The 22242-nt window shown below is 37.1% G+C and overlaps 1 protein-coding gene across 3 annotated transcripts in view; it reads left to right on the top strand.

Moving 5' to 3' along the window:
- ARHGAP28 (Rho GTPase activating protein 28) overlaps nt 1–22242 on the top strand; it is a 202339-nt gene that overhangs the window by 67625 nt on the left and 112472 nt on the right. The window contains exon 1 of one of the 3 annotated variants that reach the window (XM_009252254.4): nt 21726–21910. The exons of the other annotated variants lie outside the window; for them this stretch is intronic. The gene's annotated coding sequence lies outside the window, so the exon portion shown is untranslated. Of the gene's footprint in view, nt 1–21725; nt 21911–22242 lie in introns of those variants that run through there. 3 annotated transcript variants of the gene reach the window in all.

Raw genomic sequence — 22242 nt, 5'->3', positions numbered from 1 at the left:
TGTGCAGAATTACCGTGCATGCTACAAATGGAGAGCTGTATTGCTTGTGGTGCTGCAGATGACTTGAATTTCCAGAATGGTAAGTATTTGAACAAAACAAAGTATAGTTTTCCCTCAGATTACACTGTGGTTGTATTGCTGTAAAGTTCCATGTATAAAAACATATTTTATGAGTACTTCTTGTATGATTCCATTTATTTAGAGTTCTATAAAGTGCCATTTTTTTCTTTTGTTTTTTATTTGTGGTTTTTTGTTTTTTGTTTTTGAGACGGAGTCTCACTCTGTCACCCAGGCTGGATTCTCCTGCCTCAGCCTCCCGAGTAGCTGAGATTACAGGCACCCACCATCATGCCCGGCTAATTTTTGTATTTTTAGTAGAGACAAGGTTTCAGCATGTTGGCCAGGCTGGTCTCAAACTCCTGACTTCAGGTGATCCGCCTGCCTTGGCCTCCCAAAGTGCTGGGATTACAGATGTAAACCACTGTGCCTGGCCTAAAGTGCAAATTAATTTGTAGATTCAGAAAACAAATCATGGTTACCTGGAGATGGACGTAGAGGAAGGGATGGAATTACAAATGGGTGTGAGAAGACTTTTGTAACTGATGGAGGTGTATGTGTCCTCGACTGTCATGATGGTTTCATGTGTGCATACAAACGTCAAAACTCGTCAGGTTGTACATTTAATACATGTGCAGTTTAGTGTTCATCAGTTATGTTCAATAAATTTTTTCAATAAATGTTTAATAAAACTGAGCAAAAAAATACATTGTATGTCTATATCTAAAACTGCATTAAGCTCTGATAGTTATAAACAGGTTTTTCTCCTGTGGTGAGTGTCCAGCAGGGATTTGAAAGTCCTACATGACACAAGACAGTTCTTTCTTATGCAGGACTGTCCATGCATTTTAGGACTCCTAGCATTCCTGGCCTTGCCAATTAAATGTAGTCCTTGCAACAATCAGAATGTGCTCCCACAGCATTCCAGAACACTCCCTATGGAGTGATACAGTGCAAGGGGGAAGCAAGGGTTCACAGCATCAAGTGCCTCTCCTTCATTCTTAGAGTTCTGGCTAAGCAAGAAATCGGGGAAAATAACATAATGGTGCAGTAATCGTGACCTCTGTGGAACTCTGTAGTTCTCCCTCCTGTCGGCTGATACAGTTGTTCCACTGTGTCTACATAAATTGCTCCAATCCCTTTTTTCCTCAGAACTATAGGTTCTTAGGTTAACTCATTAGACATACGAATGTTGCTGTTCCCCTTAGCAGTGGTTCTCATCTAGCCAGTTTCCAGCCCACTTACAAACGTAATCTGTTCCCTAAAGCTACTTCCAGTATGATGCTCGCATTTGCCTCATTCAAACAGTATTTCAAACATTAAGCAAAACATAATGAAAACCTTGAAAGAAACAACTTATTATTCTGCATGATTTGTTGTGGCTTTTATACTGATCATATTGGGTCCAAAAGTTTTCCACATTTCTTCCCAAAAGACTATTTTACTTTAAGTCATGGCTGCGGCAAGTGATTTGATATCTACAGCTTATATTTCTTCATAATTAACACACTTACTAGACACAATAAATATGGAACCCTAAAATGCTGTACAAGTGTAAGGTCCATCATTGCAATGGGCCGTAATTGACTACAGAAGGCCTTGGTATGTAACAATAGGTAAGGTCTTTTTATGCTCAAAATAAGGACAGATGAGGAACATTCCTCCTCTAATAATTCTCTGACCGGTTGTTTTAAGGATTCAGGCCATGGATGCTCTTCTTATATATACCTCTATTTTGTTTCCTGTTTATTTTTTCTTCTTCTGCATTCTGTCTTCCTACAGCCCAAGGGAATGGACAGCTTTGAGGTGGACAGAGATAGGGTGGAAGAAGAGAGTTAAATGTAGGGCTCTAAGGTTATGCTCTAGTGGAAGAGAACTAAAGAATTACAGTTGGTTTTCAGGAAACTATTTGAATGTCTTTCCCTGTTCACCCTTTTCCCTCCACCTTCATACATATGTAAAGTCATAATGCGAATTATAAAGTGTTTCTTGGCAGTGACATTTAAAAGATTGTTGGTTACTCTCTGTGTTCATCAGTAATAGATGTATATTGGCTTCTAATATGTTGAGGACTTGATTTAGATTTGTCATTCATTCAGAGGGACCCGTGAAGGCTAAGTGTAGTCAAAAAGGATACTAGATGATTTACAATGTAAATAGAAAATATTCTACTCAGATTCATTTATCAATATGGAAGTGTCCGAGATTACTTGCTAGAGGCTCTGTTAGATCATTCATGCAATGGGTATGAAGAGGAGAGAGAGGTTATACTTTGTAAATTCTATATGTTAATAAAATGAGTGCTTTATTCATTTTCAGTCAGAAAAAAATAAAAATATTAGATAACAAACACCATTAAACTCTTTTTCCAGTTAAAAATAAACAATATTTCTCATTAAGAAAAAGTGTACAGCGTGCAGTTCTAGACTTAAGGTGTTGCAAAATAGATGCACAGAAAATTGATAAATGTGCTTAAAATAGCTGCCACATTTGTTCTGTTTTCTACCACATACCTCCCTAACCATGATAAATTCTTCTTTCCCAACCTCTTCTGATCCTCCCCACAAATTAAGTTTCATAACAGACTACCAAATTTTGTTCTAGTTCATATTCTTTTTTTCCTTCATAATGCAATAAGTAAATTGTAGTGGCTTTGATTTATGTTTTTGCCTGACTTCAAAAACACTAGAGAAGTTGTCCGTTCTAAAAATGGTCTCATGGATCTTGAGCATGTAACAGGAAAATGGGGAGACAGTCCTGTGAATTGCAGAGGAACCTTGGAACTGCCCATCCTCACCAGGAGGAACTTGGGCCTCCGCTGGCAGGTAACAGTGCGCATTACTGCTCTATCCCTCACAGGACACTGCCTTGTCTCCCTTGACTTGTGATTTTAAAAATTCCCAGTGGTTTTCAGTTTTTCTTATAAATTCTTTTAGATTTGCTTTTAGGGTCTAAACCATTTATTTCTGATCTTGCCTTTTGTTTGTTCAATAGAACTTGAGACTCTGAATTCTAAAATCACATGATCAATTTAATTTTTTTTATGTTTGGTACAGGGTCTTGCTCTGTTGCCCAGGCTGCAGTGCAGTCTATGGGTTGTAGTTCACTGATCCCTGCTCTAGGTCACACTTGACTTGTCTATGGGTTGTAGTTCACTGATCCCTGCTCTAGGTCACACTTGACATTCTCACTGGGCAAGCTGGGTGTAGCCCCTATGTGAATGGTCAAGTTCCCATTCACAGAAAGAGTCACCAGATATTTAGAGGCTGGGCTTCCCTAAGTCCCTGCGTTAACTAGGATATGGCCTGTTAACATCCCAAGGGAAGTTTTAAAACATACAGCCAGGTAACAGGTCGATCCTTGCATTTCATGTGTAACATTGGAACCTAAATCAAACTACGGCATATGACAAAAGCCAGACCATCATATCTAAAGCCAACAGGCTTCTCCTGCCTTTGAGCAAAGTCTGGCCAATGGATGAATGAATGTGCCTAACAAAATGTATAGCAACATACATGGGTGATATTCCAAATATTTAATAACTCTTAAGAAGGCCCAAGAACCTACCAAGAGAAACAGGCCTTAGCGGTAGACAACCAGCCTGATTTCTGTACCAGTGAGCACTCGCTGAAAAGAAGTTGTCAGTAAATGGTAACAGAGTGCATGCACACACGCATTCATGTATTTATAAAAATATATACACATCTATACATGCATACATTTTTTTCAGAGCATATTGAGACCACTTAAGCTTCTCAACATGCATTTCTACATTACAAATCTTCAGCTTCCCTCACCTGCCTTCCCCCAGCACCCCTGCTAGACTCCCCCTCCTTCCCACACATCAAATTATTCATTTCTAAAAGCTTCCTGGCCCCTACCTTCAAAGATGCCAACATCATCTTCATTCTGTAACAATAGCCATTTTATTGAATACAATATTTTGTATTTGATGTGTAGGTCATTTTCTTCAGAAAGGATACATTGTCATGCAGGCTACGAGATTGGGTAACCAATAAACTGCAGTCATTTTGAAGTTAATCTCGCTCTCTTTTCTTTTCCTGTCTGAATTGTAAGTTCAGCTTTGTTGTTATTTTCCAAAAATACATTATTACAACATCCTATGGGCCTTATAAATAATGAGATTGGCAAGTGAACCTATTTGGCAAATTCCCATAAAACCTTTGGTGATTTAAAGGAGCAAGGTTCCCTATTAGTCGAAAATGAACTACTTGTTTTTCTTTCTCCTTTTTGTGTGTACACACACACACACTTCTGTGGTTTTATATTTTATTCAAAAATAATTGAAAAATTTTAAATGATTCTTAAATTAAGAAATAACAAATGGAAAATTAGAAGCAAACGTTACCCAGGTGTCTGGTAGGTGGAGGGGTCTGTAAACGCGATGGCAATGAAATTAGGTTAGTCTAGACAAACTTCACAACTCACCAGAGGGAGAAATTTATATGTATATGACCAATAAATATTTATTGTAAGTCAATAGACTTTGGGGCTCTATTTGTTTCCTTCCTGTTCTTGTCATCCAGGTGTTATATAACGTTAACTTTCTGGAGTCAGGTGTATCCACTTAGAAAATCTGCCCTGATTTGTGAAGAGGTGCGTTTTTTGTTTTTGTTGTTGTTGTTGTTTTTAATCAGTAACTCCCCACCTGAAGCAAGACTTCAGAAATGGAAAAATACAGGATCACTTTGTTGGTTTTGGAGTATTTTCTCTGTCAGTTGGAGACTGGAAAAGACAAGATGGCTGCCAACTCAAGGATTTCCGCCTTCTGGAGGCCGTGTAGTCTGAACATCTGTCTTCGCTTCAGAACATTGTCTGAGGCTAGAATTGTCCTGGCAGTTGTCTCTTGGACAGTACTTACAACTTAAGGCCTCTGGATCTTCATGAAACTGTATGTGATTTTTCTCCCCCACCTCCCTCTTCCCGGTCTTCTGTTTCCTTTTGTCTTCTATAAGAGCAGAGCTTTGTTATCTTTTTGGAACTGGCACTGCTTGAAACAGGTTTCTACAATTTGGAGGCCTATGAGAAGGGGAACTAGAGAACAGCGATTAACTTTAGATGACGTTTTTAGGAACACTATTTTTTTTTTTTAAGTCGGAGTCTCACTGTCACCCAGGCTGGATTGCGACGATGCGATCTTGCCTCACTGCAACCTCCGCCCCCCGGGTTCAAGTGATTCTCCTGCCTCAGCCTCTTGAATAGCTGTGGTTACAGTCATGCGCCACCACGCCTGGCTAATTTTTGTATTTTTAGTAGAGACAGGGTTTCACCATGTTGGTCAGGCTGGTCTCGATCTCCTCACCTTGTGATCCGCCTGCCTCGACTTCCCAAAATGCTGGGATTACAGGCATGAGCCACTGTGCCCAGCCGAAACACAATTTTTTAAACACATTTTTAAAAACATTAAGTTTAAAGGAAAAGCATAAATTTGAAAAGATTTATTTTAATAAAATTCAGTTTTTTAGAACACTAATGATAAAAATAGGAAATGAAAACGAAAAAACTCTTTTCATTAAATAGTGTGGAACAATTGGAGATTCATATGCAAATAAAAGCCTTCCATCTCCATATAATCAGAGAAGGAAACTAATTATAAATTATGGGGGATGTGTGTGTGTTTTGAGATGGAGTTTCGCTCGTCACCTAGTCTGCAGTGCAATGGTGCGATCTCTGCTCACTGCAACTTCCGTCTCCCGGGTTCAAGCAATTCTCCTGCCTCAGCCTCCCGAGTAGCTGGGATTACAAGCACCTGCCACCATGCCTGGCTAATTTTTGTATTTTTAGTAGAGATGGGGTTTTCCCATGTTGGCCAGGCTGGTCTCGAACTCCTGACCTCAGGTGATCTGCCCACCTCGGCCTCCCAAAGTGCTGGAATTACAGGTGTGAGCCACCACGCCCAGCCTGTAAGTTATTAAACCTATACAATAACTTTCTGAAATACGTTTCTTCAATATATGGCATTCACTTTAAAAAGCTCATTATTCTAGGTGAAGTAACTCAGGAATGGAAAACCAAATACTGTATGTTCTCACTGGGAGCTAAGCAACAAGGATGCAAAGACATACACAGTGATATAATGGACTTTGGGGACTCAGAGGGAGAGTGAGGAATAAAAGACTACATATTGGGTACAGTGCACACTGCTCAGTTGACTAGTGCATTAAAATCTCAGAATTCACCATTATAGAATTCAACCATGTAACCAAAAACCACTCGTACCACCAAAGTGATTTAAATAAAAAATAAAAGCATTTCCATATATACTTACAATTCTTCTGTGTTTATGCATTTAATATTTACTCGTGTGAAGCATGCATCACGCTAGACCCTGTGACAGACTGAGGGATGTCAGAATTAATGTAATGTCGTTTCTAATTCCAAGTAGTTTAAAATTGAATAATTGAGATGAATCATGTCTTCCAGCCAGTGAACTACAAGAGGATAAGTGGTATGTGTTGGCAGATCCTTTTCATCTGGTAGGATCAGGGATGATATCCTAGAGGAAGTATTACCGACTTCAGTTCTTGGTTTATAACAATGCCTCATTTTTCCCTCAACAATGTGTTTACTTCTTTGGTGACTTGTCTGTTCAAATCTTTAGCACATTAAGAAATACAATGGTTTCTGCTCAAGGAAATAAGAGCAGACACAAAAAAATGGAAAAACATTCCATGCTCATGGATAGGAAGAATCAGTATTGTGAAAATGGCCATACTGCCCAAAGTAATTTGTAGATTCAATGCTATCTTCATCAAGCTACCATTGACTTTCTTCACAGAATCAGAAAAAACTACTTTAAATTTCATATGAAACCAAAAAAGAGCCCATATAGCCAAGACAATCCTAAGCAAAAAGAACAAAGCTGGAGGCATCATGCTACCTGACTTCAAACTATACTATAAGGCTACAGTAACCAAAACAGCATGGTTCCGGTACCAAAACAGATATATAGAGCAAAGGAACAGAACAGAGGCCTCAGAAATAACGCCGCACATCTACAACCATCTGATCTTTGACAAACCTGACAAAAACAAGCAGTGAGGAAAGTATTCCCTATTTAATAAATAGTGTTGGGAAAACTGGCCAGCCATTTGCAGAAAACTGGCCAGCCATATGCAGAAAACTGAAACTGGACCACATCTTAACTCAAGATGGATTAAAGACTTAAATGTAAGACCTAAAACCGTAAAAACCCTGGAAGAAAACCTAGGCAATGTCATTCAGGACATAGGCATGGGCAAAGACTTCATGATTAAAACACTAAAAGCAATGGCAACAAAAGCCAGAATTGACCATTGGGATCTAATTAAACTAAAGAGCTAATGCACAGTAAAAGAAACTATCATCAGAGTGAACAGGCACCCTACAGAATGGGAGAAAATTTTCACAATCTATCCATCTGACAAAGGGCTAATATCCAGAATCTACAAAGAAACTAAGGAAATTTACAAGAAAAAAAACAACCCCATCAAAAAATGGCTGAAAGATATGAACAGACACTTCTCAAAAGAAGACATTTATGTGGCCAACAAGCATGAAAAAAAGCTCATCATCACTAGTCATTAGAAAAATGCAAACCAAAATCACAATGAGATACAATCTTATGCCAGTTAGAATGGCGATCATTAAAAAGTCAGGAAACAACCGATGGTGGAGAGGATGTGGAGAAATAGGAACACTTTTACACTGTTGGTGGGAGTGTAAATTAGTTCAACTATTGTGGAAGACAGTGTGGCAATTCCTCAAGGATCTAGAACCAGAAATACCATTTGACCCAGCAATCCCATTACTGGGTATATTCCCAAAGGATTATAAATCATTCTACTATAAAGACACATGCACACATATATTTATTGCAGCACTGTTCACAAAAGCAAAGACTTGGAACCAACCCAAATGCACATCAGTGATAGACTAGATAAAGAAAATGTGGCACATATACACCATGGAATACTATGCAGCCATGAAAAAGGATGAGTTCATGTTCTTTGCAGGGACATGGATGAAGCTGGAAGCCGTCATTCTCAGCACACTAACACAAGAACAGAAAACCAAACACCACATGTTCTCACTCACAAGTGGGAGTCGAACAATGAGAACACATGGACACAGGGAGGGGAACATCACACACTGGGACCTGTCAGGGGATGGGGGACTAGGGGAGGAATAGCATTAGGAGAAATATCTAATGTAGATGAGGGGTTGATTGGTGCAGCAAACCACCATGGCACATGTACACCTATGTAACAAACCTGCATGTTCTGCACATGCATCCCAGAACTTAAAGTATAATTTAAAAAAATACAGTGGTTTGATTATTACTGAATTTTGAAAGTTCTTTATGTATTCTGGATATAAGTACTTTATCAGATATATGATTTGCCATTATTTTCTTGAAGTATGTGGCTTATGTTTTCATTCTTTTGTCAATGTCTTTTGAAGAGCAGAAGAATTGTTAAGTCATGGATCCTGATTTTTGTGTCCTATCTTTCAAATATGCCTAAGCCAAGGTCACAAAGATTTTTATTTTCTTTTGCGTTTTCCTCTAGAAGTTTTAAAAGGTTTTAGATTTTACGTTTAGGTCTATGATCCATTTTGAGTTCATTTTTGTATATGGTGTGTGGTATGAGGTATGGATGGAAGGCCTTTAAATTTTTTTTGCATGTGAATTTCTAGTTGTTCCAGTACTATTTATTGAAAAGATGATCTTTTCCCTAGTTAGCTGCCTTTGCACCTTTGTTGAAAATTAATTAACAACATATGTGTTAGTGTATTTTTGGGCTCTATTCTGTTCTAATCTGAGCCTATTTGATGGCAGTACCACATTGCTTTCTTACTATAATTTTATAACAAGTCTTGAGACACATAATATAAGTGTGCTGACTTTCTTCTTTTTCACAGTAGTTTTGGCTATTTCAGGTTCTTTGCATTTTCATATGAGCTTTAGAAAGCTCATCAATTTATATGAAGAAAGCCTGCTAGGATTTTGGTTGGGATTTCATTTGAATCATTGAATATATTGATCAACTTGGGGAGAATTGACATCTTTTTTTTAATGTGACTTTTAAAATTTGCTGTATAATGTACATATTTTGAGAGTACCTAAGATAATTTAATACATTGATATAATTTGTAAAGATCAAGTCAGTCTAATTGAGATATCCATAACCTTAAATATTTGTCTTTTCTTTATTCCAGAAACATTCAAACTATTCCCTTCTTAGCTATATTGAGATGTATGATAAATTATTATAAATAGGCCACTGGTCACCTTACTGATCTATCAAACACTAGATCTTATTTCCTCTATCTAACTGTAAATTTGTACCCATTAATTAACCTCTCTTCATCCTCTACCCTTTTCAGCCTCTGGTAACTACCAGTCTACCCTTTATCTTAACGAGATTCATGGTTTTAGTTCCCACAAGTGAGTGAAAACATGAGATATTTGTCTTTCTGTACTTGGCTTATTTCATTTAACATAATGACGTCCAGTTCCATCCATGTTGCTGCAAATGACCAGCTTTCTTTCTTTTTAATGGCTGAGTAATATTCCATTGTGTAGGTATACCACATTTTCTTTATCCATTTATCAATCCATTGATGAGCATTTAGCTTGATTTCCATATTTTGGCTATTGTGCTACAATAAACACGAAAGTATTACAATAAACATGAGAGTGCAAATATCTCTTTGATATGTTGATTTCCTTTTATATATGTGCAGTAGTGCAGTAGTGGAATTGCTGGATCATATGGATCATATGGTAGTTCTTTTTTTTTTTTTTTTTTTTTTTTTTGAGATGGAGTCTCACTCTGTCGCCCAGGCTGGATTGCAGTGCACTGCAACCTCTGCCTCCTGGATTCAATTAATTTTCCTGCTTCAGCCTTCTGAGTAGCTGGGATTACAGGTGCCTGCCACCACATCTGTCTAATTTTTGTATTTTTAATAGAGATGGGGTTTCACCACGTTGGCCAAGTTGGTTTTGAACTCCTGACCTCAAGTGATCTTGCCCACCTTGGCCTCCCAAAGTGCTAGAATTACAGGCTTTAGCCACTATGCCCAGCCTATTTTTTGTTTTTTGAGGAACTTCTATACACTTTTTCATAGTGGCTGTACTAATTCACATAACATCTTAAAATACTAAATCTTCCAATCTTTGAACAAGTTATATCTCTTCATTAATTTAGGTGTTCTTTAATTTCTCAGCAATGTTTGCAGTGTTCAGTGTACAGATCTTGCACATCTTTTGTTAGAATATTTTATGCAATTGTAAATGGCATTGTTTTTAAAGTTTTCTGATTGCTCACTGTTAATATATAGAAATACAATTATTGCTTTCTATATTACTCATGTATCATAACTTTGCTAAATTCATGGATTAATTTTAGTTGCTTTTAATGTATTCTATAAGATTTTCTAAATATAAATTTTTTATGATATCTACATATAGCTAGTTTATTTCTTTCTTTCCAATCTGGATACCTTTTCTATCTTTTTCTTAGCTGATTGCGTTGGTTAGAACTTTTAGTACAATGTTGAATAGAAGTGGTGAGAACAATCATCCAGGTCTTATCTTTGACTTTAGGAAGAAAACATTTAGTCTTTCATCATTAAATATGATATTACTGTTTTTCCTAGATTCCCTTTACAGGTTGAGATAGTACCCTTCTATTCCTAATTTGCTAAGAATTTTTTTACAGGAAAGGATGCTGGATTTTGTCAAGTACTTTTTTCCCATATATTGCGATGATCATGCGGTTTTTATTTTTTCATCTGTTAATCTGATGAATTCCATTGATTATTTTTCAAACGTTAAATCATCCTTGTAGTCCCAGGATGAACCCCATTTGGTTATGATGCATTATGTTTTTTATATAGAGTAGATTGATTTGCTAAAATTTTGTTAATAATACTTCTGCCTGTGTATATAGGGGACATTAGCTGATGGCTTCCTTTTCATGTTATGTCTGTCTTGTTTTGGTATTTGGGTAATGCTGGTCTCATAGAATGAGTTAGTGAGTGTTCCCTCCTCTTCAATTTTCTGAAAGAGTTTTTGAAGAACTTTTTTTAAGAAGAAAAATAATAAATTATCTTTTTCTTAAATGTTTGTAGAAATTCTCTGATGAAGCCATCTGGACCTGGAGTTTTCTTGATAGAAAAGTTTTTATTTTTATTTTTTAATTTTATTTTTATTTATTTATTTTTTTGAGACAGAGTCTCACTTTGTCGCCCAGGCTGGAGTACAGTGGCGTGATCTTGGCTCACCACAAGCTCCACCTCCTGGGTTCACGCCATTCTCCTGCCTCAGCCTCCCGAGTAGCTGGGACTACAGGCACCTCCCACCACGCCTGGCTAATTTTTTTGTATTTTTAGTAGAGACGGGGTTTCACCGTATTAGTCAGGATGATCTTGATTTCCTGACCTTGTGACCCACCCACCTCGGCCTCCCAAAGTGCTGGGATTACAGGTGTGAGCCACTGCACCCAGCCTCTTGGTAGAAAAGTTTTAAATTACAAGTTCAATTTCTTTAATAGATAAAGGGCTATTCAGGTTATCTATTTCTTCTCGAGTGAGCTTTGGTAGATTGTGTTTTACAAGGAATTTATCTTTTACACTAAGTTGGTGAGCTTGTTGGCATAAAGTTATTTGTAATATTCCAGTATTTTTCATTTAATATCAGTAAAATTTGTAGTGATATCACCTCTCTCATTGCTGACATTGCTAATTTGTGTCTTCTCTTTTTCCTGATCCATCTGGATAAAGGTTTATTAATTGTATTGATCTTTTCTAAAAACAAGCATTTGGTTTCATTGATTTATTCTTTTTTTTTTTTCTGTTTTCTGCTTCATTGTTTTTTGGTTCTGGTACTTGTTATTTCCTATTTTTTCTGCTTATTTTGGATTTAGTTTGCTATTTGTCTCTTTTAAGATCAAAGCTGAAGTCATTGCTTGGACATTATAGGTGTTTAATGTTACAAATTTCCCTCCAACCACTGCTTTAGCAATGTCCCACAAATTTTGTTATGTACATTTTTAATACTTTTACACTTTCTGGTTTCATTTTTATTTCTCTTTTGACCCATTGGGTAATTAGAAGTATGTTATTTGGTTTCAAAATAGTCCAGGATTTTCCAGATATCTTTCCATTATAGATTTGTAATTTAATTTGATTGTAGTCAAAGAACATATTTCTATGATTTGGATCCTTTTAAATTTATTGACACTTTTTGTATAGACTAAACAGTATCTATATTGGTAAATGTTCTATGTGTACTTGAAAAGAATGTGTATTCTGCTATTAATGGGTGAAATGTTTTATAAATGTCAAATAAGTTGTCTTTTATATACTTACTTATTTAGTATCTACCTGTTCTATAGATTATTGAAAGAGGATTTTTTAGGAAAAGTTATTTATTTATTTATATTTTTAGAGACATGGCCTTGCTATGTTGCCCAGGCTGGCCTTGAACCTCTGGGCTAACACTGTCTTCCTGCCTCAGTCTCCTGAATAGCCAGAACTGCAGGTACATCAGGCACATGCCAATATGCCCAGCTGAAAGAGGGGTTTTGAAATCTTTCACTGTAATTTTGGTTTTTGTCTATTTTTCCTGGCTGTTCTCTGAGTTTTTGCTGTATTTGTTTTGAAGCTCTTGTTAGTATGTAAAATTTGAAGATTGTTATTTCGTCTTCATTGATCATATTGATTATTATAAAATGATTTGCTTAATCTACAGACATCTTTTTGCTCTATAATAAAATTTTTCCCCTATTAACATAGCCACTACAACTTTCATTTGATTTGTTTTAGCATGGCATGGTTTTTTTACCTTTAATTTTAAGCTATTTATATCCAGCATACTGTTCCGTATTGCTTTTTAATCTGGTCTGATAACCTTTGCCTTTTTTCTTTTTTTTTGAAACGGAATTTCACTCTTGTTGCCCAGGCTGGAGTGCAGTGGCAAGATCTCAACTCACTGCAACTTCTGCCTCCGAGGTTCAAGCGATTCTCCTTTCTCAGCCTCCTGAGTAGCTGAGATTACAGGTGTCTGCCACCATGCCTGGCTAATTTTTGTATTTTTAGTAGAGACGCAGTTTCACCATGTTGGCCAGGCTGGTCTCGAACTCCTGACCTCAGGTGATCCACCCACCTCAGCCTCCTAAGTGCTGGGATTACTGGCATGAGCCACCACGCCTGGCCACCTTTTCTTTTTAATTGAGAGGTTTAGACCATTTATACTTTAATGTGATTATTGATGTGGTTGCATTTAAATATTATTTTTATTTGCCTTATATTTTTCCTTTTTTTTAAATTTTTTGGAGACAGAATCTCACTCTGTCACCAGGCTGGAGTGCAGTGGCAAGATCTCGACTCACTGCAACTTCCGCCTCCCGGGTTCAAGCAATTCTCCTGCCTCAGCCTTCCAAGTAGCTGGGACTACAGGCGCATGCTGCCATGCTGGGCTAGTTTGTTTTTTTTTTTTTTTTTAGTTGAGGCGGAGTTTCACCATGTTGCCCAGGCTGGTGTCGAACTCCTGAGCTCAGGCAATCCGCCCGCCTCAGCCTCCCAAAGTGCTGGGATTACAGGCGTGAGCCACCGTGCTCGACTGTTTTTCCTTTTTTCATTCTTCTTTTTCTTCTTTTTTTGGCTTCTTTTGGTTTAATTGAGTATTATTTGCTTAACATCTCTTTGTTGTGTTATTTTAGTGATTCCTTTAAGCTATGTATTATAATCTTTATCAGTTTACCTTGAAGTAAATTGTCTGAGGTTAAAAAGAAACTTTCATATCTTACTTTTAAGATTTGTCAGGTAAGACCAGAGCATTTAGTCTAAGAAAAAGCTTAGTAGACATAGCACAAGAAAAAGATTAGTGAATTTGTAGGCAAAAGCAGTAGAAACTTTCCAAAATAAAATAGAAAAAAAGATTGAAATATATATGCAAAGAGAATAGTCATATAGTCAAATATGACTATATTTTTATTTGTCATATATATATATATGACAAAAATTTTATAACAGTCCACTTCTGTATCTCCTCTCCCTTGCAGGCCTTTCTGCTATTGTCATGCATTTTTATTATTTTTGTTTTAAACAATCAATTTTAAGGACATTTAAGTAATCGGAAAATAATTTTATATTTAACCTTGAAGTTATTGTTCCTTATGCTCTTCATTCTCATTGTAGATTCATATTTCCATTTGGTATCATTTTCCTTCTGCTTGAAGGATTTCCTTTAACATTTCTTATAGGGAAGATCTGCTGCTGCTGAATCTTTCATCATTTTTATGTCTGAAAAAACCTTATTTCTCTTTTATTTTCAAAGGATATTTTCATTGGGTTGATAGTTTTTCTTCAAGTACTTAAAAGATGTTGTTATGCTATCTTTCAGATTGTATTGTTTCTGACAAAAACATCTGCTGGCGTCCTTTTCTTTATTCCTCTGTACATACAGGCTTTTTTGTTTGTTTTCCTCTGATTGATTTTAAGATCTTTCCTTTATTGCTAATTCAATTGCTAACTCAATTGCTAATAAGTTGATTACGATGCACCATGGTGTTGTTTTCTTCATATTTCTTATCCTTTGAATCTGTGGTTTTTGTGTTTTCATCATTCTGTTAGGGTGTTTAGAAAATGTTCTTTGTGTTTTCTTAAGATGTCAGTATTTTCTCTGGCTTCTTAAACATGCAGAATAAAGTTGTAATAACTGTTTTCATGTCCTTGTCTACTAATTCTGTCACCTGTCATTACAAGGTTCATTTGTAGTGATTGAATTTTCTCCTCATTATGAGTCATATTCTGTTGCTTATTTGCAAGCCTCGTCATTTTTATTGGAATTTGCAGTGTGGATTTTTGTTTTATTAGGGGCTGGATACTTTTATAGTTCTATAAATATTTTTGAGCTTTGTTCTGGCACTTGAAAACTATTTGATCCTTTCATATCTTACTTTTAAGATTTGTCAGGTAAGACCAGAGCATTTAGTCTAAGGAAAAGCTTTTCCCCACTCTAGAGGCAAAACTCTTCTGAATACTCTATTCAAGGTCTTATAAATTATGAACTTTTCCACTTAAGCTGCTGAGAACACAAACTATTCCTGACCCTCGGTGATTACTGGGATCCTGTTATCTGATTCTTCCAGTGATTTTTCCTGACTGAGGGTAGTTTCCATATATGAATTTGCTGATTCTATTCAGCTGAAGGCTTGACGGGGCTCCTCTGAGGAGCTCCAGAGTTCTTTGTCTTTGGAGATCTCTCTTCACCAGTATCCTGTTCTGTGAGCTCCAGGGCTTCCTTGATTCCCAGCTCCATTTCCTAAACTCAGACCATCAGGCCCAGCTGGGTTCCCTGCTTCTGCCCCATGGCCTGGAAGCTCTCCCTAAGCAATAAACTGGGGCTATTGTGGGGCTCAACTTGTTTATTCCCTGTTCCTCCAGGATCACTGTTTTCAGCTTCCTGACATTCAATAACTTGAGAATCGTTTCATATATTTTGTGTATGTGTGTGTGTGTGTTTTTCATTTCAAGTGGGAAGTGAGTCTGGTTCCTGTTACTCCATCTTGGCTGGAAGCTGACACATTTATGAGGCCATCTGACATCCTCCTATTTGGTCACAGGGGCTCTGTTTATTTATTTTTTCACTCTTTTTTCTCTGTGTGTTTCTGTTTATTCACCAGTGTTTTTTTCACCAGTATCTAATGTATTGTTAATTCTACTCATTGGAGGTATTATTTCACATATTGTATTTTTTATGTATAGAAATTTCTCATTTATGTCTTCTTTTCCCTTATTATATTCATGTTGTATTTTAAAGCTTTAAAGGTTTTGAGTATTTTTATTATAGCTGTTTTAACATTTTTTCTGCTAACTCCATCATCTCTGTGTCTTTCTATTGAGATTTTTCTTCTCATTATTTGTTCCTTTTTCTTTCTTTTTCATTTATTAAGTAATTTTCATTGGATTTTGGAAGTTGTCAATTTCAAGTGGGCGAGTCCTAGATTTTGTTGTATTTCCTTAAAGAGTGTACAGCTGTATTTTGGCAGCTAGTTCAGTTTCTTGTGGATATTTTTTCAGGGGTTACATTCTAGAGCAGCCTCTAGCTAGAGCAAATTTAGCCTTCTTAGTAAGGCATGAGACTTCTAAGGTTTCCATTGTATATCTTGTGTATTTGACCATGTCTCTTTACTCTGGCAGGTGTGAAGTCTGTTACTCTGTCATAGTTTAAAGCATAAGTCCACTTGATATATATATTTTTAGTATACACACCATTGTACATACATTTTCCTAGCTCTGTATGAGCAGTGGGAACTTTCGGATTATAGCTCCCTGGTTCTTTGTGTAGAAGTTAATTTTTGCCTGATCCTGAGAAGGTTCAACTCATGCAGCCCTGATGGGCATTCAGCCAGAGTCAAGGGGACCCCCATGCCAATTCCTAAAGCAGTATCTCTTCATTGATTGTATTTTTCTGGTGCTCTGACCAGAAGATTCTAGCCGACTCGCCTTCCTGAGCTTTGATCTCTGCTTCTTCACCTCAGTGAGACTACTGGGCTCCGTGCAGGAACTCCTTCCATGTGCTCTATTTTGGAAATTCCTCTAAGTAGAAAGCCACATTGATTAGAAGGCTAACTTAATTTGTTTTCTTTCTCCCTGGCATCATAGTCCTGTTTTGCCTCTTGTCAAATCTTAAAATGGCTGCTTCCTCTATTTGTCCAGTTTCTAGTTGTTTACAGTGGGAGAGTAATTTTGATCCCCATTGCTGTCATAGTTGGAAATGGAAATTCACTTTATATATTTTTAACCTATGTACCTGCACAAATGACCATATAAAGTATTTGTTTTGGCTCCATTTGCCCTTACTAGAATGAAACCATAATGAGGGTATATTAGTTCATTCTCACATTGCTGTAAAGACATACCTGAGACTGGGTAATTTATAAAGGAAAGAAGTTTAACCAGCCCACGGTTCTGTGGGCTGTACAGGCTTCTGCTTCTGGGGAGGCCTCATGAAACTTACAATCATGGCAGAAGGTGAAGGGGAAGCAGGCACATATTTACATGGCCAGCAGGAAAGAGAGAAAGAGAAAACAAGCAAGCAAAGGGGGAGGTGCTACATACTTTTAAAACAACCAGATCTTATGAGAACTCTATCATGAAACAGCACTAGGGAGACTAAACTATTAGAGGTGCTAAACCATTAGAAACCACCCCCATGATCCAATCACCTCTCACCAGGCCGCACCTCCAACATTGGGGATTACAATTCAACATGAGATTTGAGTGGGGACACAGAGCCGAACCATATCAGAGGGCTAGGCCTTTTTGTTCATTGCTAGATTTGCAGTACCTAGAATGGTGTCTGGCATCTTGAATCTTGTACCTAGTATTTTTAGGTACTCGATAAATAGTTGTTAAACTAATTATTGTCACTATATTATAGTCAGTAAATTTCTTCAGAAATAAATTTTTAGTCTTCTCTTTGCTTGTGTTTCCTAATTCACCTTCACCTCTAAATTAGTGGATACTTTGGAGAAATTTAGTTTTTTCCTTTTTGCTATCAAGCCAAAATTTCAGCTGATTGTTGAGAAAGTTCAATATAAGTTTCTGCCTTTATCTCTGTATGAATTCCAAAGCATGTACCTACAAATTATTTTTATATTTTTTATGAGATACCAATAAGTGTATTGATAGAAGTATGCTCAGAATTTCATCAGCCCATGTATAAAGGAATGAAGGATGGGTTTGAGAAGTTCTTGCCTTCAGGAGAGGGCACCTAAAATGAATCTTAAATTAAGTCAGATAGCAGTGGAAGGAAAGATTCCAAGCCCAGGGAAAGCATGAACAAAGGCACCCAGTCATCAGTCTGTAGGATGTATGGTTGAATAACTACATCCCATTGTCTTGAGCAGTTTCATTGCAACATCCAGATAGAGATGTTCAGTGGGCTTTTCTTTTTCCTTTTGTAGACACAGGGTTTCACCATGTTGCCCAGGCTGGTCTCAAACTCTGGGATTCAAGCAATCAGCCCCCCTTGACCTTCCAATAATCCCAATCCCTGTATTGGGATTATAGGCATGGGCCCAGCCCAGTGGGTTGTTAGATGTGAGTCTGAGGGAGTAGTTAAGGATGGGATTAAGGACTGGAAATGTATCATCATATAGGTTAAAGCTAAACTCTAAGGTAGGAAAAGCTTTGGGGAGAGGGTGTTGTATAGAGTATGAAGAGCTGTGTGCTAGAGGTGGAACTTTGTGAGGTGCCAGTAGATAAAGATTGGTAGATAAAGAGCATTCAGAAAGTAGACAGAGGAGCACTATTCAGAGAGTTTTAGAGAATCAGGAGAGAGTGTTCATTCTGCTAGGAGACAGATCTGTGTTTCTCAAAGTCTGACTAACAAATAAGTGGCACTAGCATTACATAGTGGTCATGGAGGTGGGGTGCTAATAAAAATACATATATTTGGGCCTCTCCCCAAATCTTCTGAATTGAAATTTCTGTGTGATTAGGGCCCAAACATCTGTGTTTTATAAAGTTCTGTAAGAAATTTTTAGCAAAATAAATACTCCAAGCCACTGCACCAGTTTCAAGAAGGAGGGCCTATCAGCTGAGTCAAATATTACAGAGTTCTAGTCCAATTGATTGTAAAAGTATCTACAGTATCTGGCCATTCGAAGGATATTCCTGGATTCTTAATCTTGCTGCTGCAACTAGGGTCACCCTTGCCAACTTTCTACAAACTTACTGATGTGTTAATATAATGCTCATTGACTAAATGAATAAAACATCTAAAATCATGGATATGAACATTATTAATAACTAATTTGGTAGACTGGACAGCAGAAAAGGCTGAAGAAGGACAAGAATCTTCACTGAACCAGCGATTGAATTTGCTGATTGTCATGCATTCACTTACCAAAATGGGAAATGGACCTAGCCACTCTTTCTTCTCAAAGTCTGTTCACTTATTTCAGTAAACATTTTTGAGGGTTTGCTATGTACAGGTTATCTATTATATGTCTATTAAGTACATTCAAACATATTTCCAAGTACAGTGGACCTTAACTAGTCGTGTTCACTGTGTTCAGAAGTGCAGAGGGCTGTGGGAGGGCTCTAGAAACTTTCACTTACCTTCCTTCTAGAGTCTTTAACACTACACGTCTATTTTTTTCTACTACAATGTATTTAGTTTTGTGCCTCCTTTACAGAAATACATAGTGCTGTTTTTTCTTTTTTTCAATTCTTCCTGGGATAATAAAACCAGAAAATCTTTTGTAAAAGCCTATTTCTCAAAAGGTTACTCAAATAGCCATATGTAATATTCACAATCTTTCCCATTAATTATTAATTTTTGTCAATGAATTAATATCAATCCACATTTACCATTCACTTAATAAAATTTTTTTCTCAACTATATGATTCCAAAAGTTTGGCTGGAGACAGACATTTTTCGAGAAGAATTCTATAATGGAAATAAATGGGAAACTATGAGTCATTGAGCAGAATTCAGGGTCAATGAATACTTTTCCAGGTTGTTTTCTGAGTAAGAATGCAGGCTTGCTCCAATAGCCAAACCATATTTTCCCACAGAGGCTAGTCTTTATTTAATTCATACAGAGGAGCTGTTTGGACTAGTGGGAGCCTTGATAGAATTTTGTTTTACAACTCTACTGAAATATAGATATTCTGGTAAGCAGAATATGGGTAATTTTTGTTTTAAAGAGGGAGCTTTAGAATGGAAAATGGAAGCAAAATTAAAACCCTTTTCCGATATCACTTGGCTAGCCATCAAAATCAAAATATTACTAAGCAGCTTCTTGTTTTAAATAATTGGAAGTAAATACAGTGAAATGCAAGATCTTATTTCTCTGTGTTTTTAAAAATTGGATGAAAGCTCAACAGATTTGCTCACAAAAGAGTCTATTCAAGGAATGACTATCATGATGAATGCTGGCCAGTGGTAGAGAAAGGCAGTAACATTACTGGAAAATGAGTGGACAGGAAGGCTTAGGAGGGAAACCTTCCTGATTTGGGTTATTCCTCTTAGAAAGAGCTTCACCTGACTAAGATGACAGAAAATAAGTTACTCTCCATCCCCATGGCATCAGCTATTGATCAGAGACGTATAGTTTTTTGTCTCCTGTCAGGGATTAGATACTGAGGTCCTTAAAGCCATTCACCTTGACTGTGGAAGAGCTTCAGAGATACTGACGACAAGAACCCCACCATGTGAAGTGTCAGCCAGTATCAGATTATTTATTTGGTTCTCTTTTGACAGAACTTACAGCTCTTGTCTTTCTAACGTTCGTGTTGACCATCGGCATTCGGATTACTGATCTGTGCCTTTCTTTGTCATGCAGTGAGAGGGATTTTGAGGGTCCTAATTATGACTGTTGTTTTCATGGCATTTTTAAACAGCATGAAGTGCTCTGACTGCTGGCTTTGCAGTTTTCTCAAGGAATTCATCTGATGATGAACAGTGTTTCCAGTAAACTGGAGAGGGTGAGATAGAGAACTAATGTCAAATGCTTTCAGTTGGGTGGACGATGATTATTGTCAATGATGTGAATAATAAGAATGTGGATTTAGAATTTATCATATTTTAACCTGGCTATGATACTTTGGAAATGTCTCTACCTACCACAGGGAAAGCTGACTAAAATGGAAGTCTTAGCTTCTTCTTCCTTGAATGATTTTAAAATAGAAGACATGAATTATTGACACTATTTCAAGAAACTTCATGCATTCTAATAGGTTAACCTATAGGTAAACTTAAAATGTCATTCATGTTTAATAGTGAATAGTGCTGATACACTCCTTTTAGATCAAATATACAGCAGTTGCTTTTTAATGTGTAGCATCTCTCTATATATAACTTACATAGCCAGTGTATTTGGTCAGCTACACCTGCCAATTTTATTGATTCACTTTCAAATTTTTAGAGAGTTTTACATACAGTTTTAAACATCCATATATTTTATGATAATTATGCATAGAGCTGTCTTTGATCTTTAATAAAACTTGGCTGGGGACATATTTCTTAACATATTTTATAGTAAAAAATATACACAATTTGATAACTTATTTTGTTATATGCTTTTCAGAAATACATTAAGGGAACAAAAAGGATAATCTCTAATATAAAAGTGTGAAGCCTTATATTTTTTAAGTGAGTGAAGAATATAAAGTATAAGTAGGCAGGAGACGGATGATGGGGGAAAGAGCATGGAATTAGGCACCAGGAGACCAAATTTGTAGTTCCATTTCTCAATAATTAGCTGTGTCACTTTGGACAACTTACTGCCCCTCTGAGATTCATTTTTCATATCTATAAAATGTGGTGATTTATTCAGGCATTTCTGAAATTCCCTCTCAATCAGAGGATCTCCCTCTCAAACAGAGGATCTCTAATCCTGGGATCCTCTGTTTCATTGGAAACCCTAGTTATGGATTTCCAATTCAAAGCTGTTTATGTGGAACTTAGGAAGCAGCCTTCTCAAAGTCAGCCAATGACAACTGATGGAGCACAGAATGGTTATTCTCCAGGGGACCCTACAGAGTTAAAACTGTCATGGAGTGACTCTAAGTGTGGAAAAAGCATATTGTGAAAGAAGAAGAATAAGGAAGGTTGATACACCTTCATTCAAATGGCCAACTCACCCCTCATAGAATTTAATAAGTTTGTACTTGTGTTTCACTGTGGACTTTGTACAGAATAGTTTGAAGCTGAGCTGAAGTGAGGGCCCGTGAGGAGGAAAGCCAGTCCCACTCAGGGAAAGCCTGTGAAGCTGGACCAAGCTCTGTAAAGCCCATCCACCCGAGAATGCCCACATGGGACACCAAGCAGGTAGAGAGATTGCCGGATAATATCCTTGACCTTGTGATTCTGTTTTGCTATTATTGAATTTTTGGAGCTGAAGCGAGAAAACAGACAAAAGAAACTGAAAAGCAATATGAGGATACAATCAAGCAGAATTTACACATTTCCTGACTGAAGGTTAATGACTAGGTAATAATGGCAATAAATGGAGACCAGAGATTTGAAGAAACAGGGGCTAAATGGCTGCATTCCGCAAATACATCACAGCATCAGAGAGGCAGGAGGGAGCTAGAAAGTCAAGGTAAATTCTTAGATGATGCTGGAATGGGGGGCTCACTTTTAATTGCTTTGAAAGCCAT

Source organism: Pongo abelii, chromosome 17, assembly GCF_028885655.2.
Source record: "Pongo abelii isolate AG06213 chromosome 17, NHGRI_mPonAbe1-v2.0_pri, whole genome shotgun sequence".
Lineage (NCBI taxonomy): Eukaryota > Metazoa > Chordata > Mammalia > Primates > Hominidae > Pongo > Pongo abelii.
The sequence above is the reverse complement of the archived record's forward strand: the minus strand, read 5'-3'. Positions and strand labels throughout refer to the sequence as shown.